This window comes from Dromaius novaehollandiae, chromosome 1, assembly GCF_036370855.1.
Source record: "Dromaius novaehollandiae isolate bDroNov1 chromosome 1, bDroNov1.hap1, whole genome shotgun sequence".
Classification (NCBI taxonomy): Eukaryota; Metazoa; Chordata; class Aves; order Casuariiformes; family Dromaiidae; genus Dromaius; species Dromaius novaehollandiae.
The window spans coordinates 76001872-76022341 of record NC_088098.1 but is presented as its reverse complement, the minus strand read 5'-3'; the positions used below and the strand labels follow the sequence as shown (position 1 = coordinate 76022341).

General features: G+C 42.5%; 1 long non-coding RNA gene across 1 annotated transcript; it reads right to left on the bottom strand.

Moving 5' to 3' along the window:
* Window positions 1-2774: 2774 nt before the first annotated feature.
* LOC135329225 (uncharacterized) lies at window positions 2775-17933 on the bottom strand. Its single transcript, XR_010390597.1, has 3 exons — window positions 14904-17933; window positions 6633-6764; window positions 2775-2879 (listed from the first exon to the last, which is right to left on the bottom strand). It is a non-coding gene; the product is annotated as an uncharacterized LOC135329225 (long non-coding RNA).
* Window positions 17934-20470: the final 2537 nt, after the last annotated feature.

Sequence of the window (20470 nt, the reverse complement as noted above, 5' to 3'; positions counted from 1 at the left end):
TGAGAGAAAAGGAGGTTAATGTCAGCAGCCCAGATCTATTTTTTATAACTCTGTGGAATACATAATGCCAAATAAAATGACAGGTGGAGGCTGTGAGATTTGGATCCTTTGTTCTTTAAACTACTAGCTGAAGAATACTAAGAGGCAGATACACCAATATATGCACCTGCACACAAATACACATATACACAACACAGTAGCCCTGACACTGGCTTTGGTTTGGTACATGCCCTTGGACAAGTTATTTAGCCACTCTGTTTCTCAGCCTTCCTCCCACCAGCAATATGATTCTTACCTACAAAACAGAGACACATCTGTACCCAGGAGATGCTCACAAAGCTAAGGATACTTAGGTTCCCGAAGTGCTTTGAGACTCTTGGCTGGCAGATGCAAATGGCCACACTTTCCACTCTTCTGTCGCCATCCTCAAACCAGCTTAGGGTCATTTTGTGGACATTTTAGGACACAAACTATAGGTCTGACAGTCCATGGCTGTCACACCACAAGGCATATCATCTGAAAAAGTAAAAACCCAGGTAACAGCTGCCAGTGTTGCTGGTGGATTGCACTGTCTGAAGCAACACAGCGTTGTTAGGGCATAAGAAAGTGAGACCCTTTTGGAAAAGGTCCCCTTCATTTCAATAATCACCCTTCCTCCTCTCTTCTTCTTCGTTTTCCTCCCAAGAAATGAAGAAGCAGCAGCTATTTTTTCCTTAGTTTGTTGAGAGCAGAGAAGCATCCTCCAGTATAGAGTAAGAGGAGGAAACCAATTTAACACATCAGCTGAATGAATCAGGAAAGAGCAGTGTAAAAGATCAGGCTTATTTTTAGTAACACTATCTTGGTATTAAAGTTCCCACCATTTATTCCAAGTTCATCACCTCCTTTTCTTTCTCAGCTACATAGGAGGATCATAGGCTCCCTCACCCAACCTCTCCCTTCTCCTAGCGGAAAGGGCCAGGGCACTTCAGCTGTGCGGTGCTACCACCCTCTGGCCACGTTCAATACCACAGTCCTCAGTCTGCAGGAGTGTCCTGAACTCAAACCTCTGCCCCATGTATTTTCTCAGTAAGATAAATGCTGCCTTTAGTGTACCCAGTAAGAGAGAGAGTGATTCACACCTTCTGATATGGCTGTCCATAACACTTGTTTTGGCTGCTTGCTTTTGCAAAGGGATTTAATCGGGGTGAAGGACACAAACGTTGATGCTTCTAAATATGGTGGACCTCCCTTGGTACAGTGGATGTGGCCAGTAGCCTCTTCTCCTCATGCTTCCTTGTAAGGAGTCACTGTTCACACTACAATGGTGGCTGAGTCCTACTCTGAGGATGTCTTCTGTGGGATGAGATATTCTTGGCTCATTCTGAGATTAACTTTTTTGACTGGCACTTGCTATGGTACCTTGAATGAGACACTTCATCTTTCAGCATCTCAGCTCTCCAGCTGTAAAACGATGATCAGATGCCTTAGCTCTTGCATGTGGAAATTGCAAGAAATAATTCATTAATGGTTTTGAGGCCTTTAGATTGCATGGGTGTGAGGTCATAAAAATGCCTGACAAGTAGCAGTCCGTCCAGGTCATTCTGTACAGATACTATCAATATTGAGACTGCAATGGAAGTATTTGTTAGTGGGGTGAGCTTCTGCCAATCAAAGGTGTATTGAGGCCACTGACTTTTTGCCAAAGAGCAGCAAGAAGTTGTGGGGTGGGAAGAGCTGGAGGTGTGGAAAGAATTTATGATCAAAGCCCAGAGTATTTGGAATATGAGAGCTATTTTGCATACTGCTGCTATGTCAGAAGACCAAGCTTATTTTGCTGAAAAATTCCCAACCTTTCAGGTTTTATGTAAGAAAGTATGCAACAAAACCAGACATGTCCCCCAGAAAAAAACAAAACAAAACAAAACAAAAACAGGCTCAGAAGCAAAAAGGTGGCCTAAAAATTCAAAGGCCACATTCCAACACAGCATTCAACCTTTACAAGACAAGGAAGTGTGAGCAGCCCAAGAGGCAAAGTGTTTTCCTGCAGGATTTTACAGGTTTTGCAGCTCTCTGGGAGCAATGGAGGATTGCTGTGGCCATGTCCTGTTTGAAATAGTAGGAGAGCATCCATTACTTTTTATCGTTTCCTTGTTAACAGCCTGTCCTTACAGGTGACAGGGAAGCACACAGAAGCACTGTGGGTAAGGCTACAAGGAGGGCTTGGACTGTGTAGTGCCCACTGGGACTTCACCCAAACTCTTCACCTGCTCTTCAGAGTCTTTTTGAAGAAACTATTAGGTTTGTGGAGGAAGCGTACAAGTGGGAGCTGAGTGGCAGCAGGCTAACATATCTCTGTGACCCTGTAAAGAACTTGAGTCAATAAGATGTGGGAAATGGCCATCTCAAACAAGTCTATCCACCCAAGCAAGTCATTTAAGCTTACATGTATATTTTCTATTGGTGGAGCAATTCGTGCTGCAAGTGTTGGGGTTTTTTTTCCCTTAATGCAATGATAGTATGGTACAACCTTTTCTCTGGACAGAAATGTTCCGATGGAAGTGCATCCATAGCATATGGTCTGTTTTTCACCTGAGAATGACTATATTGGCATCAGTGTTTCTATACAGGTATTTGCAAATAGGTATTTGGAAAGAAGATTATACCACTGCCCCAACAGCAGGGTAATTAAAGTCCTACAAATTTTATGTGTAGACAGTCCCTGAGTGCCAGCAGTGCTATTTCATTTCTTGTGTCCAAAATGGGTGGAGTGTTTAGAGCTCCATTACCTGTTAGGGACATTATTTTATTTTTCAGCCCCTGAGATATACATGGGAAAGGGGATTATTCCACGTTCTCCATCCTACATTCTCCATCAGAAATGTGTCTGATCCGAACACCTGAAAAAAAGGATCAAATGTGGGATTAGTACCATAAGCTCTCACTGATCAAGATTCTTATGTAGAGATTCTTGTAGACCACATATATGTAGACATCCATATAATCTTCTAGGCAAGGGAAAGTCTCAGAAAGCAAAAGTTCCCAAGCATCCAATTTCCATGTGGTCACATTCACACACCACGTTTGCTGGTGGAATGGAACTAATCTTCCTCAAGAGGAATACAAAAGTGTAAGAACAGCTCTACTGGCTCAGACCAAGGATTCACTTGGTCCAGCAACTTATTTCCAGAAGTGGCCATGAGCAGACACCTAGGGAGGAGTAATAACAGACAAAGCATAAATGATGCTTCCCCCAAGTTGCCTCCCAACCTCTGACTATTTTTAGCTCAGAGCATTTTCTGAACCTCATCTCATTTGTCTGGTCAGTAACCCTCACTGGATTTTTCTTCCAGTATTTCTCTAACTGCTCCCTGAGCTCCTGTAAACCTTTTGCATCCACAACACGCTTTGGCAAGGAGTGCCACAGGTTTACTATCCCCTGCACAATCACTCGCCTCCATTTGTTTGTTCTGAACCTGGCTCCTAAAAGCTTCATTTGATAGCTCCCAGTTCTTGTCCTGGAATTCATAGGGAAGAGTCTGTCCCTACTCACTCTCTCCATGGCATTGATGATTGGTGTAGAGCTCTGTCATATCCCACCCACTGTGGAAAGCAACCATATCCAAAATGGAATGATAGTTTTATGCACAGTTGCTATTCACTGTACCAGGGCTTATCTCACACATAACAGTGTACCCCTGAGTAGGTCCATAGCCTCCAACAGAGTACTGCAGGTGGACGTGGGTATACTGGAGATCAAGACAAGGTTCACTTTTCACAGCTGTAAGTCACTCCACAAGGAGCACAGGAGTAGAGACTCAAGCCATCCATGACACATATGAGCATAAACTGTTTCTTTATTTAAAACTCTATTTCTCTTTCCTCCCCTTCCGGATCAGGGTCTTTGTATAGATGTGTAACTTTTGTATGCTAGGATGACACAAAAAAACAGAAGGACTTAAGTTCATGAGGTGTAAATGAATCACTACCCATGTCTGAGTGGTAAACAGTCCACAAATTTTGCCCCCCTTAGAAAAAGAGAAAAGTCCAGTAGCATCTCTTTAGTTCCCCAAAAGAAAAATATGCCTTATTTTCCTCTCATCCACCCTCCTGTCCATAACAAACTGCTCATTTATTTAAAGAACAAAAACAAATAGAAAATACTGTGCCCACCATTTTGCTATGGATATGTGCCTCACAAAATTAAAAACAAACAACTTTTAAACGTGCAGCTCTTGACACATCAGAACTTGTTGTTCCCTTTCTCACCTCCACCCACGAGAGAGATACTGGCTAGCTGCCCAGATGAAAAGGAAGCCATGGCAAACAGAGGCATCTAGCATCATGCCTTTAAATGGACAAAACTAGGTTGTCACCGGATATGGAAAGGAATAAATTTTGAAGATGAAAGAACTTTCTACAGAGACCATGCTTTACCTTTGGGTTCATTTCTGGGAACCAACAGCATGTGTGTGTCCTCAGATAATGATGCATGTGGCAAGTAAAGCTATTGGCTCTTTAGGCCGTGGCTTAACTTTAGGGGCACTGCAGCTTAAATCATTGTATAATGTTCATCATATGTTGCCCTAAATAAAAAAAATCCACAACTTAATTATCCAGCAAAGGAGATACAGTTCACCAGTAAAACTTCCAATAAAAGAGATTTGCTGGGGTGCTGCTTATTATCTCAAATGTTGTGGATTTGAGACAGCTGTTATACTTAATTTGTTATATTTCATGGAAATTATGACACCTATTTGTAACCAAGGTAAGGGCTTGGATTCTCTTGATCTGTGACTCAAAATCTCTCACAAAATGAATGGGTAAAAATGAGTAAAAGGCTGGATGGGACATCCCTGTGCTTCACAGATGGATGTCTCTTCCATCATAACCCACCCAGATACCAGCAGTAAAGAGGACATGTCCTAGATGTCCTTCTTTGATACAACTTCCCACAGCTGGATCTCCCAAGTAATAGATAATTCTTTCTCAAACTTCGCTACAAGCTGCAGAGCTTCAAAATATCTTCGCAGTAGAAGCACCATTTTTTACCAGGAGCTTGTGTACAGTATTAGAGTTTTCTACAAAACCTTTGTCTTCGAAAATCTGCCCAGCAGCCAGCACATCTGATCAACATAGCACAAGAGAAATGGTGGGGAAAATTGAAAGCTATTACAGTTTAAAGACACCAAATGTGTAATGAGGAAGGTGATGAAGTTCACAAGACCAGGTTTCCTCCCTGAAAACACTTGCTACCAGCTGGTTCTATTTAAAATGCCTTGTTTGATGCCAAGCACCACATTACTATACAAAAAAGAAGCTGATTGAAAGGTTGCTTAGTAGTTTATATGAGCCAGAATTCAAATCATCTAAAACTCCGGAGGTCAATGCCGTGAGTGTTTGATAAATGACAAGATTTTCTATCATTTGTTTACGAAAAATTATTTTTGTGGATATGTGTGAGCTCAAGTGGGAGGAAAAAAGTTTCACTTCAATTGCAAATAAAAGATAGAGGCTGACTTTTATGAGATTTTTCACCTCTTATCACCCATCCAAAAAGATGAAGGGAAAAAAGTGATTGGGAAAAGCCCCAAACTTAAGAATACTTGTCTGATTAGAATGAAATTTTATTAATTTAATTTAACTAAAATGTCAAGTGATCTGGATTGATTGCAAAATTTCTTTTTGTATTTTGCAAAAAGGAAGAATATCAAAATAAAATTAGGCTGCTCTTTTAAGAAATAACACTTGAACTTCTTCCAAAGACTAGAAGGCTGGCATCACAATGAACAGAGTCCTGTTAGATTCCTAGGGAGAAATACCTTTCAACTATACATACAGAATGCTGCAACATGTGGAACTCTATGGCAATATAGAACCAGCTTGTTTCATAATTTGGCATTTTTTAATCCAGATTGTTTATAAATCCTCGGTTTATAAATGGTTCAGTGACTGTGAATAGAAAGGCAGCTGGCTCAAGCTGTTTTTAAAAGTAAGTTACCTGGGTCCATGAAGACTCTCTTAAGGAGCACAAGAGGAAATTTCTCTGTGGACTAGGACTAATATGAATTAAATTTGTCTTTGGCAACCACAGATAATTTATGAAGGAAAATGCTATAATCTTATATAATTTTCTGGAGAAGGAAAATTGAAACAGCTGATCTAGTCAGGACATTTTAATCTGTTTTGCATATGAGTAAGTCTAATTCAATGGACCTCCTTTAATAAATTTAATATTATTAATCAGTCATTTGAATCATGGCCCTTGCCTGCCTACATGGCATAGTACTCTCCCTCCTCCTTCCCCCACAGATGTGATTTCTGAGACAAAGGCAAGGGGACACACAGGAAAAAATGCCCAGGCAAGAGTCCCTACTGGTGATGCCCACCAGTAACAGCATCTTCTGATCTCTCAAGCCTCTGGTCAGCCACAGCTGGACTCATGCAGGTGGGCACTGGGCAGGAGCCATGTCCCTCCGCTGTGGGGCATTTTGCAGGGCAGAGCAGCCAAAGGGGCTTTTTCACCATCCTACCCCAGGTCTGTGCTCGCAGACACAGTGTCAGGGCTCCTAGGAAAGCAGGAAAGCAGCAGCCCTGGGACCCCAAATGCTGCAGCAGGGTTTGATAAGACAGGGCATGGTTTTCACACTCACCTTGTCAGGTCTGTACGCTTGAAGCAGGACAGAGCCTCAACTTGGCTGGTGTTGCTGTCCCCACACTATCTTTGGTATTTACAGAAGCTCTGACTGGGTTGCAACATCACGGGATGTACACAAACCCTGATGCTGCAGATAAGAGAAGTGAGAGATAGATCAGGCATGTGCATGCTTCATGTGCCAGCAGCACTTGTGCTGAAACATGTCTGCCTGTGGGAGAACCTCATTGGCCTCTTGGCACCGTAGGAAAAGCACAAACCTTTGATCTGAGCTCCAGGAGCTGAAGCAGTTTGAGATGCCTGTGCAGAGCAGGTGCTGATGCAGCATGATAAGGGTAGGCAGAGTCATGTGTCTGAGACTACAGACAGAAATTATTCTCCGGACTCAGAGAGCCACGGTGGGTGGAGCGTCCAGCTGGGCAGTGCCCAGTTCTCCTCCAAATGGCACCAGATGATTGATAAAAAGGATAAGAACTCCTCAGTCCTTTCAAATAGAGGTATGGTTTTAAATCAAAACCACCACTTTGCCCACTGCTGATCATAAATCTGTTTGCTGTGCCTGGGTGCATTAGTCAGCGCCGGAGTGTCAGACCGTACAGCTGAAAACTGTCCTGGTGCCATTAGCACTGTGCTACTGCAGTGCCATCGTTACCTCCAGGGTCTCAGTGAGCACAAAACCTCACATTTTAGTGCCTTGCTGGGTGAATCTGGGCTTGTCAACTTTCCTCTCTGCCACAGCTTGCTCACAAAATGTAGATGAGAATAATGATAAAGCATCTGAGCACATGCAGCAGAGAAAAGATGGTATAGGAGCCAGATGTTATCATTACATAGCAGAAAGGTGTATTTGGTCACTTAATTTTCCACCCTTGGAGACACAAATTTAGAATCTAAGCTGTGACACAGCTAGGTCATGTTTGAAAGGTGAATGTGTTTATTTCAATCTGACAAGTGTTAATGATGGCTTTCAATTGAAAAAGAAATCCTAAAGAGAAATTGCTCGTTTAACAAGTCTAGCAGCATTAACATTTTCTAACAGCATTACTTTCTGGAGCCAAGTGTGGCAACATATAAAGCATCTTGTTACCTCATTTAGGAAAAGACCCTTATGAAAGTCTCTGACAATCTTTTAAGCTCCAAGTTTACCATACAATGTGCTTCAGTCCATGTTTCCTATGTATGGTTCATAATGAGATTAGTGGAGTGTAAATCTTCATGCAATTTAAGTAAATAGTCTCTTGAGTGCCTGGCATTAGAAATATACTGTTGTGTATTTCCCTGCAGGCGCTGATGTTGCATCCCATAATTGTAAAGAATTTATCTGTGTCATATTACAAGGCATTTGATTTAATTTTAAATGGGACAGTTTCATCTCTTCTTTGTTTTGACCATCATATAATTTGTTTAATTACAATTTGCTGGATATTTTTTTTCCATTTCCCAAAAAAAAGCCCGTGTGTTTCTTTTGATGTTTTGAAAGTAGCTATATGGAGTGTCCATTGGTATTATGTGTGGAACTACTGAACTGCAGCACAGCTGTCACTGTCATAATGTCAATTTTACCCCATTAATCTTGCATTTGTAGATCTCAATCCACATAATTTCACACACAGACACAATCCGAATGGCAAATTCCTGTATTAACGTTTTTGTTTGCTCTGATGACTAGATGTTTCCTACCTTTCTTGATTCTTTCAGCACTGGTTAGTTCTTAATATGGCGAAACATAATTCAAAGTGGAAAAAAAATCATACCAAACTCAAATGCCTTTTACTTTCTCAGATTGGGTTTAATTCTGCTGTAAATGCCACTGACTTCATCAGCTTTGTCCTGATTGTCTTGTCCACCTCAATGCCTTACACAAGATGTATATATTTCACTTAATAATTCCTGTACAAAGCCCCAGCATTTTGAGCTCAGTAAGACCACATTCTTGAGGAAAAAAGTACCCTTTCTTGGTTCGAAGCTCTCCTGGGTGAGTTAACTTTTCCACATCCTAGGTAGCAGCTCTTTGCCCCACTATTAGAAAAGAGATTGGTAGCATCTTGGTTCCCAGTGGAATTCCAGGCTAATGCTGGTGAAAGAAACAGGCACAAGGGTTTTTCTAGAAGTATTTGTTAATCTTGTAGTAAAGTAAGCAAAAATGACAATGGGGTTTTTCCGCATTATAGAACATTGGTTTTGCTAGGGCACTGCCACAAAGGGTTTAACAGTGTGCGCAATCCCCACGATTATCAGTCATGATAAAGGCTGATGAATGATAAAGGTTTTGCTCTCCAGGTAGAGAACTTGCTTAAAAACAGCAAGCTCTAAAAAAAAATCAGTGAAATTTCACTCATGATGCTGCTTTGCCAAATGAGGGGTCCAAGATTAACCTGCCCTCCCCTGCCTCCCGCTCCCTCCTGTAAGTGCTCGTAACTCACTGGTTCACAGCACAGAGCGAGAGCCTGGTTCTGGCTGAGTCGCAGCCGAGTGATGTGGCACAGCAAGGCATAAGGCCAGGGGAGAGGCGAGGAGGAAGAGACCTTCCTCCCTGTCCTATGGCCTGGCAGACGGGATTGAGTTATTCTTCCTTGTCCTATGACTAGGTCTGCTGTGAGCACTCATCATGTGAGTTGGTACTGAGGTTGTTCCTCACCAAATGCCATACAGCATTTGGTCGAGTCTGCCTTTGTCCCCCAATTCACATCCATGCATCTGCCCTGTCTTTTTTTTTTTTTAACCTTCCTGGGTTCGCCTGTTAGAATGATTATTTCCATACTGTTATCCACAGCTGTTATTATAATTCCTTCTAAAGCAAGAGCTGAGTTTATCAGGTAATTATTGGACTCTAAGACCTGAGGCTTTCAGAAAAATAAATACCATGGCAACTGACTGGCAACAAATCCATGGCTTCTTTTACACCATTAAAGAAAGGTAACTAAAGCTTTGGAGGTTGGTGGGGTTTTTTATTTCTGACCCCTCATCTAAACCAATTGCAAATTCTCTGGAGTCATGCCACAAAGTCACCAACCCCTTGAGGCAAAGTGAATTCAGTTGTCCTGTATAGGGGGGGAATAGGGACAGCCAGGAGGGCTAGCTGGGGCTGACGCGTCTGGATAACGAATGGCAAAGGAGAGAGGAAGGCTGGCTAGACTGCTTGCAGCATCTGGGCCCAAATAAGATCAGATAGCCAGGGCTGAGAAGCTTGTCTGCTGGTGGCTCTTCCTCGACTGGAAAAGGCAGATGCTAAGGAGACTTTACTAATTTCCCCTGCCTGGAAACCTGTAATGAGCTCAGAGCAGGAGAGCAGCAAAAGGGCACATCTGTTGGTTTCCCCTAAGCTGGAAAGGGCTGGAAGCCAAGAGACATGTCTAGTGAGTAATTTGCTGGCCTGTCTATGGCACAGGAGAGAGTCTGAGTCCAGAAAAAAGCCCCGTGCATTCTGTGTGAGAGCTGGGAAAATTGGCGAGCATCAGTAAGTGCTTAGGGATGATGCATCTTAAGGGGCAGGAGGAAGGCTTATTTTCTCCATCGGTGCAAATGTTCATTTAAAATTCTGGTCCTTCATATTATACACATTTAGTACTATGAAAGCCTATGTTCTGCCACTGATGGGATGCTAAAAAATATACTACCCTGACACACAGCACCAGCCACGAGAGAAGCTGCTGAGTGCAAGGCCTTTATGCCCACTGATGGGCAGAAATGATCTTTGCATCCGGGCAGTGCCTACCATAATGGGGACATCCAGAGATACCCAGGGCAGTGCAGGTAATGGAGACACCAAAGCCTTGCTGATTTAGTGATTCAGCTGGGATAATACCTTCTCTTTCTCAGCAAAGTTAATTAGCCAGGGCATCTAGGCTGTATCTTGTATTCTCAGGTAAAGTGTATACTGGTAAGTTTATTGCTGCCGACTGGTATAGGATAGCCAACACCCATGCTATTAACCTCTCTCACCCTCAAACCAGTCTGGTTGCACCCAAACTTTCTATTAGGAATGATCTCTGGCCCACATATAGCTCCTGAACAATGCCCAGACATTGCTCAGGGACATGCTGGTTGGTACATACCAAACCCACGCTGAGGACCACTCCAACAGCTGAATGCTGCAGATGACTCTGTTCCCATAGCCAGGAGTGTCCCTTGGCACTGTTTAAATTACCAGTATAGGTGTATCCATGCTGGCTTGTCTTTGTGGTGCTAAAATGTGTTGAACTGCCATAATCCCTGTGGCTCTGATCCTCAATGGCTCGGCCGCTTCGGCGCTGCGTTACAAACAGCAAGCAACTGCACCTTTCCACTTAGTCCTTGGATGCTCACAGCTGCTGAAAAGTGCCACGTTCAGATTTTTGTATACCTAAAGACGCTTTAAAACACCTCCAGATACCTCTTTATATATTTAAGTATCTAAATATTTGTTCTTAAGTGACAACCAAATCTAAAGGAGCACTGTGGCAAAGCTAAAAACTGCAAATGTTGATTCCAGTTTCGTGCCAAAACCTTAATCTGTTCTGCAGTACAGAGGGAACTTGGTGACTTCCCACCTGAAAACATCAGTGCCTTTTAATCCAGAGTGCTTTTTAGTCCCATCTTTTCAGCTACCAAAGAAGAGAGTGTTGGTAAGATTTTTCAGGGAAAAGGCTAATTATTGCTGCATTATCCTGAGATCCAGTTTCTGTGTTTCAGAAGTCAGGAGGTTTCCGGGACTGATTTGCAAACAATTACCACACTCTGTCTTTCGTCAGTCACCATGGCATAGCAAAGCTTCTGTGTTAACTTTTACTTTTGACATCCGATTTTTTCCATCTCACCTTTGTCACTCCACAATACTTCATGATATCTTATGAGGGAAAGAGATTAGGGGCTTTGCATGTTTTTTCAGTCGTGACTGTGGTCTAAGGTGAATATTCCTATTCGTATTTCCTTTCAATCCTTTAAAGTAGTACTGGGCTCCTCTGTGGCATTGCCATTCTGTGGTCTTACCACGTACTGACCATGCAAAACTTCAAGCGTCAGTGATCTGCGTGCAAAGGTTGGATTTTCAAAAGGTGATATTAGGGATGAGGGGAGTGCAGGCATCGCGCACACTTTCTTGAACTGAGTCCCACCTAAAGAGTCTTGTCACTGGACCTGCTCCAGTCAGATGGAGCTGCACAGCATATAAAAGGCTTATGTCAACTAGTATTGCTAATTCTGGCTTATAATCACACCTAGTAATTAAATTTAAAAAAAAAAAATTCCACAGAGATTTTTTTCTCTGTCGAAATCACCAAAACTAATTCCACTCACTCCCCTTTCAACCTCTTTTTGTTCCCAAACCTCACCATCCTGCACTTTATCTTTCCAGGAGCTCAGAGCTGGAGCTGAAAGTATCATGGAGCTGGTGAGATCACCCTATTGCACCCATGCAATTTCCAAATTCTCCCCGAGTGTGAGAGCACAGCCCACTTGAAGAAACACATAATGATCTGTTTATTTTTTAAAACATTATTTGGAAAGCCAAAAATCAATTAATTGCCCTTTCCTAAAGCTAGAATTATTCCAGAATAGATGGAACTGGATTAAAATAAATGTAATGTCTTAATCACCCGTGAATGTTGCACATCAGTAACATGCTTTCTTAATATAGACTTGCATTCTCCAATAAACAGATGCCTGCATATCTCAGAAAATAATCAAGCCCAAAGTCTAGGAGAACTGTCTCCAGCAAAGACCACAGGGATTTTATAATAAAGCATGAGTTGTGGATGAGTGTTTCAGGCTGGAAGAGAATATTCCTGTGGTTAGTGTAGAATGCTGCTTTAAGAACATGAAGAAAGAGATGAACAGTAGTTTGCTAAATATTTACTCTTTGAGCAGGATCAGCAATGAGGTGATAGAAGGTTATTTACTGTCTTACAGTTTTGCCATTATATATCAGATTAATAACATTTATCACTACTACTTACAAGCATAGCCCCTGTTATGTACTGAGACTATGACAGAAACCCTACCGCTCTATTTTCACAAGTCATTTGCTTTCTTTATTTCATTCATGTCCTTATTTTCAAGAAAACTCCAGAAAGTCTCTGAAGCAAGCTGTTTTTTTTTCAAAAGCAGAAGCATGGAGTTGTTCAGTTGCTAACATTTGTGAAACAGAAGGAGAACAGCATAGACTAAAGCCAGAAAATTCAGCATTTGTGTGCAGAGCAAGCCTCCAATAAAAATCCTTGTTAAACCTATTCTCAGTCTGAGCACTTCATTTGACTGGTCTTCCTTGGCCACTAGCATTGCAAAGCAAACCTTCCGCATCTTGTTTTAATAAAGTCACACTGACAGGAAGAAAAGCCAAAACTGAGAAATGCAATGTTCTTTGATTGTCCTGTGAGTCAGGAGGCCTGGCTTTCTGATTGTATAGCATTCATCCTGTTTCTTTTTCTATGCCTTCTTTGTGTAAATGGTACTAATTCTGCTTAAGAATATCTTATGTAGAGTTTTAGTGTTTCGCTAGAATTTCACTGTTTATCTAGTTTTACGAACTCAGCATCTCCAGAGAAACTTCACCGGCTTTGAATTACGTTCTGCAAACTGTTCCTGTTAAATGCGCAGTCTGAACTTGGAAAGCTAAAGGACTAAACACTCTACAAACTTTCAAATTACAGTTTTGGACTGTTCCACTATCAATTCATCTATTTCATATAAGCTATCAATTAACTGACAAATTAGATTAGGAACTAATTTCCAAACCACTTTCCCTGCAAGCTCTCTGCAGTTGGCCAAATGCACTGTAGGAGGTTTGGCTTTTTGTCTGAGGAACAGTGTACCAGAGGGACCATTAGTCTCCTATAGCAGACTTTCCCAGTACATTTTCAATACCCTGATGACCTTCACTGGTTTCTTGGTGTGTCTTTTGTTTATGTATGCAGACTGGTAAAAATGATTCTTTTGATCTTCAGCTGGATACCTCATAAATATTTTTCAGAATAGTTACCATTTATACTGGTTTTTATTTGGAAGGTAAAATGACTATCAAACAATATTTTGGGACCATCTGCCTCCCATGGGTCTTGAGCAATCAAATATCTTCACATCCATCTGTGCTGCATGACTGCTATTAATATAGCCACACTATCACCCTAGTGCAGGTGAGGAATAATAATCTTTAATGACTTTTGCAGCCTGCTAATTCTTCAGGAGCAATTTACTCAATAAATACATAACTCAATTATCTGATAAAAGGTTAGCCGTATTTTATCACGCTTTATATTTGGTGAGAAAAGACAACATTTAATCATCAAGGATTGCTGAGAATATATATTTATTTTAAACATTTGCTTGGTAATACTGATAGTTCTACTTTTCTTCCATCTAGTACTTCTTTAAAACCATGATTTACATTTTTCATTCTTTTTTTCCTCAGATCTGAACTAGTCTTTCTCCAGGTTACTATATGGGCATAAAAAACACCAGCTAGGTTTCTACAAGGTGTGTACAACAATATTTAGGCTGAGTCCTTGAGGACCACAGTTGGTGACAAGCAAGCCATGGCCAGTGTGAGCTGGTGGGTGGGAAAACAAGCATATGAAAAGGAAAGTCTTGTGATTAGGATTCGAAAGATCTGGTTCAACTCCAGGCTATACTTTGAATGAGACATTAAGAAAGTGACTTCACTTACCTTCACCATATTCTTAGCTAGTTTAAATTGCTGTACACTCACAACGTCAATGGTGCTACGTCAGCTTGCACCAGCTGATCTACTCTTTTCCCTCTCAGTTCTCACATGTAAAGCAATGGTTGATTGCATTTACTGGGGCGCTGCTTGCTTTCTTTGTCCCCCAGATTGTTTTGTCTATGAAGACTGTAATTTGCTTAAGGGAAGGAATGCCTCTTACTCTGTGTTTGTACAAGATATGGTACAACAGAGATCTGATCTTGGCTGGGACCTCAAGGCTTGGCAATACTGGTTATTATTTAATAATAATTAAACTGTATCAGCTCTTAAGAAATGAGTGGTAATTTGGTAATTCTCCTTTATCTTATTTTAGTCAGGAGGCTGTAAGAAATTAAGGGTCTGGGGTCTCATCTTCCTTCTTCCGAGAAACCTGGAGGACAGCAGAGTGCAGGATTTGCAGTAGAGTAACAACTTTTTGTCTGCCACTCTGTACTTGTATAATATACCCTACCTAGGAAGAGTAAATCATTTCAAGAATAATACATCCAACTCTCAACACACTTTGATGCAGACAATTTCAAAACACATTTTAGCAATGGGAGAACCAAGCCACAGACATGTTAAATGACTTACCAAAATCCTGTGCTGGTGATCTGTCTCATGGAGGATGTACCTCAGCACTCTTCACCAAATCATCAGGGATTTTTGTGCCATGCAGTAAGAACCAATAACATTTCCATGGTTTGGACATAAAATACTCAGTGTCTGTGCTCACTGAAATGAATGACTTACACACCCACACCTTGAAGCTATCTCTGTATTTCTGTACAAGCCTTGTGCTACTGAGTGCTGATGTTGATACTACTTGCACCATGCTGTTACCTAAAATCAGTGTTATCTCCCCATAGCAGATGAGTGAGTTAAAGGAAAGTGTTTGGGTTCCATCTAGTGGTTACAAACTCATCAGCAGATGTGTCTGCAAAACGAGCTGCCTTTATTATATTCCTCTCTTCCGGGAAGCTTGACCCAGGAGCAGCGGAGCAGCCGTGACATAACAATTTTTTTTACTATGTCATCACCACAGAGTTGGTCTCCAGTTTAGTTTCTGACAAGCTTTTGACCCCTTGCCTTTCTGCTCTGCTGGCATCTGCAGGTCTCCTGCCAACCAGCCGTGGCTTTATTTTTGCTGCTGCTTTCAGGATGCTCACAGGCCAGGGAGCATCCAGTGAGGAGAAAAGCTCCAGCCTGATGCCACAGCTGTGCGAGATGCCCACCCTGCAGCTGGAAAAGGAGGCTAGGAGGACCAGGGGACAATGGTTTGCACTGACAGCATAAGATCTGGAGGGTCTGATATGAAGTAGAGAACAATCTGGCTTGCAAATTGTGCTATTATTTCTGGTATTTTATTCATTCAGTCTCCATCCTTTATTACTGGAAACTTTGTGGATTTTTTTTTATTATTACTCTAAATATTTGTTTTGAGTTGGGGCAGGATTAGTTTCATTTTCCCTTCTCTTTAGATTCCTGTCATATTCCTCTACTATTAGCTTACTCCACAAGCACTAAATCATAGTAATCTTTCATCTAGCCAAAAGAGCTGCGAGCAGCTCCTGAAGATTTGTAGCATCCCACTGTCTCACAGCAAGGGGTACTGCTGAAGAGAGACTGAGGTGCTCAGGAGATTTTCCATGCTGCCTTCACAGTGCTATTAACTCCCATGAATTCAGGCTTATGCTAACAACTGGTAAATACTAGGTAATGTTGATAAAGGTTACTAATAGGGAGAAGGAGTGACTGTGGTAAAATGACTGTAGTAGAGCATTCAGGGCACCGTAACAAGCACCTTTAGCTGATAGTTGGCAAGTTTTGGCCTGCACAGAACTAAAACATTAAGAGGAAATTTTAACCTTGGATACTATGGCCGATAGGGAACCGGCTAGCAAGAAAGCCAGATACAAATTCAGTCTGTCCAGACATTTAAAGTCACATAAATAGATAGATGGTAAGATCAGGACACAAGGCCAACTGGCCTTGAGGAAAGGGTCTTTTTCAAGAGACCAGGAGAATCTGGAAGCCCAGAAAAAGGGGTTTCTGCAGCTGAGCAGGTGATGGAAAGCTGCGAGGAGGCCTGAGGCAATTCAGCACAGCTGGGCCCAGAGGTGGATGTGGGTATAATGCTGAGGGGGCAATAGGCAGTGCAGAACCATTAGACCTTGCCACAAGATGAAGAATGCGCTACACCAGATGGTGCTGATGAGAACAACATATCTGTTTCCCACTTGCTCTCTATGTGACTGAAGGACCACAATCCTTAGGAGACTATTTGAGGTTTCAGGCTGAAGTCTTTTATGGGGAGTAGAAGCTGTCATCATTCCTCCTCCCCGCTTTATAGAATCACAGAATACTTCATGTTGGAGGGGACCTCTGAAGGTCTGCCAGTCCAACCTCCTGCTCACAGCAGAGCCAACTTTGAAGTTAGATCAGGTTCCTCAAGGCCTTGCCTGGTAGCTTTGAATAACTTCAAGGATGGAGATTCCCAAAGCCTCTCTGGACACATGTCTCAGTGTTTGACCACACTCACTGGGAAGACTCTTGTCCTTTTATCTAATTGGAATCTCTTGTCTCTGTCTGTTGCCTCTCAACCCATCACTGTGAACCTTGAGAAGGGCTTGGCTCCACCTTCCCTGTAACCATCCCTCTCCACACTTCTGGCAGTAGAAAACAGCAACAAGGTCTCCCCCTTGCCTTCTTTTCTCCAGGCTGAAGAGACCCAGCTGTCAGCCACTCCTTGTTCACCACATGCTCCAGCCCCATGGCCAGCTTGGTGGCCTTCTGCTGGACTCATGACAGTATGTCAATACTTTTCTTGTACTGGGGAAGCCCAAAACTGGACACAGTACTCCAGATGAAGACTCACAAGCGGCAAGTAGAGGGGAAGAATCACTTCCCTGGGCCTACCGGCTGTGGTCTTATTAACACAGCTCAGGATGTGGTTGGTCTTTGCCACAAACACACGTTGCTGGCTTACGGTCAAGTTGCCCACCAGGACCCCAAGCCCTTTTCTGTGGAGCTGCTTTCTGGCTTGCTGGCAAGCAGCCTGCACAGTTTCACACAGTTCTTCCATACAGAAGCTTCACTTTTCCTTTTGCCAAAATTTACGAGGGTCCTGTCAGCCCATTTCTGCTATCTCCTTGATCACCTATCAAGATCCCTCTAAATGGCAAAGCCTGCTCTTCAGCACAGCAACCATTCTTTACAATTCAGCCAGATCTGTGAATGTGATAATGGTTTGTTCTGTCCCATCAACCAGGTGATTTACAAAGATGTTAAATACTAACGGCTCCGGCATCAACCCTTGAAGGATGCTAGTAGTAACAAACAGGGAGCAGCAAGGATGGGCTGCTCCCAAAGGGAAGGGGAGCCAAGGGGGATCCTACATCCAGCAGTGGCCTTGCCAGCCAGGGTCCAAGAAAGGTGAAAAAGGAGACCCAGAGATTACAGCAAGGTTCAGTCATGAGTTGAGATCACTAGGCAAGCCTGGGGCAACGAGGCCAAGGTCAAACTAGAAAGTCAGTCTGTGGGTCTGGGTCTGGGTCCAGGTCCGGGTCCAGGCATGGCTATAGCTGAGCTAGAGACTAACAGTCTTCTAATATAGTTCACACAGAGACTGACAGGCCAGGGCTGAGCTTAAATAGAGCTCCTGGTCCATTGCTAGGGATTGGGGGGGGCGGGCATGCCCAGGTGAGACTGGTCAGGGCCATTAAGGCTTATTATAAGCCTTAATGTAACTGACTGCTACTCTTTTAGCCTGATGGTCCTATCAGTTTTCCATCTACCTTGTTTTCCCTCCCTCTAGTTCATATCTCTTCAGCTTGTCTACAAGGTTTCTGTGAGATACCATATCAAAAGCCTGACCAAAACTAAGCTATCCACTGCTCTTCCTTTGTCCCCTGAGCTATTTATCTCAATGTTGAAGGCAACAAGGCTGGACAGGCATGATATGTCCTTGATAAATCTACACTGGCTGTTCCTAATCACCTTCTTGTTCTTCATGTACCATGAAATGAATTTCCAGGAGGGTTTTCTCCACAATATTCTTGGAGACTGAGGTTAGAACTGAGGTTATTTCCATATGTAGGGTCTTTTAATGTTGCCTCCTTTAAAGGTTTGCACTAATAAGTTTTCCTTGGCATCTTTCTGATCAGGAGGTTTGAGAAAAATGTGATTTAGACCTGAAAATCTTCCCCCCTCTTTCCTTACCACCACCAACCATGTGGGTGCCACTTGTACTGAAGAATGGCTTTTCTATTGCAAATCCCCACAGTTGAACTCTGCTGGCACAAAGTCTCCTTTGGCTGGCATAAACTCATCTGGAGGATTTACACTCATAACTATGATGGTAAAACCCTTGTGAGGTGCTAAAATGATCCATCTTTGGCAAATGTCTGGAGAAGCACACCTGTTAGGTGTGTACATAGTGTGTATATGGATCAAATAAAAAAATTATCTGGAGAGCAGTTGCCCAAGACTGATCATATTAAAGATGAAGATAGCCATCAGCCAGATTAAACATTAATTAGGGAATTTCAAAGAGATTTTTGAAACACAGAAGGAGTCAGCATGAAAAGAGGCACAGAAGAAGCATGACAATTTGAAACAAGAGGGGAGAGACCTTGGACTAGAAACAGCAGCAGTAAAAACTTGGTTTGGCATTCCCAGAAGTTACCGTGCCAGCACCTCACCTCCTGCTTAGGCCAGGCATGTCGGATGCTGTGAGGAGCCTGCATCTAACTAGCAGAACGTCAGCACAGAGTGCAACAAAAAGAGACCCACACCTGAGGTGTGTTTATGTGAACCTGGGGGTTTCTCACTGGCGTGTGGATCAGCGGATTTTCGGGCAGCAGAGGTGCGCATAAAGCTGGAGTACCCGCATCTCCAACAGGAGGTATGTGCAAGTAGGAGAACCTACGGGCCCAAAAGAGGGGGTGCGCTTGTCCTGTGAAAGGGGAGGTTGGTGCACAGACCTGTGTGACTCTGTGTACGTGTGAGCGTGTGTGTGTGTGCACATGCATGATTAGAACTTCTTGGGATTAGTTATAGGAAGGTATTTAGAAATTTGCAAGTGTTTAATGAGATTTTGTAAGTGGCTGGTATTTTGGTTAAGCTGTTGTACCACCAATATCAATCCTGAACATATAGTCCATTGATTACGAATTAATTATGTGTTGGTAATAAATTTATAAAGCCTTGATTTTGGTTTAGGCTATTTGAACCGAGCTGTTTTTGCCTGAGACAACTCTCACAGCAAGGATTAGCTGAGACACATTGACTTTCCAACAATGATCTCAATCTTCTCTGATAGACGGCGTCCAGAGCAGCAGTTAGGCCATTAATGTCAGTATGCAGTTAGTAAAAGTGGCCATGTACAACACTGCTGGGCCTCTGCGGTTTTTATATCTTTGAATAAAAGAGGGAATTGAAAACCCCCAAATGATAACACCAGAATGCAAACACAGTGATTGCAGGGGCTGGAGAGATGAGGAGGGAAATTCATCCAACAGCTCATTTCAGGATACTGATGAAAAAAATGGATTTGCCTAACCTCAGGTAACTGGATGCTTAAGTTCGCTCTCCCAGGCTCATTGTGTAGTTCCCAGAATGCCCAGCGGAAACACAGTCTAAGAAAGATGCTTCACCTTAGGTGGCATGAATATCTCCTTAAATGCCTGCTTGTTTGAAGAACGGATGGTTGATAGCTCTGCAGATAGCTGGCTCACCTATAACAAAGGTTGGAATAGCACACAACTGACAAGAAGGAAAGAACTAATGTTTATAAGCTGTGGAACTGTTTGTCATCCTCTGTCAAACCTGTGGGCAGAACATCTGCTGAGTCTGTAGAAAGTCAGCTGCCAGCGTACTTAATATATCCCCTGGACATCACAAGTTCTGCCAGAAAAGCTTCTCCAATACAAACACTTCTCATAGCAAGCAGCGATAGAGAAAGGAGAAAAGTTTTCATCATCTGTGACTGCAGAGTAATTCAGAGTTGATAAATGGCACTAAATAGAGAAATAAACTTTCTGAAGTAGGAAAGCTTGTAGCGAACTGCTAGTCCAGAGAGAGCTGAACAGATGAATGAAGAGACTAGTTAGTATGCAATGTACAAAATAAAGGCATCTAAAGACAGCTATTAAAGTTCT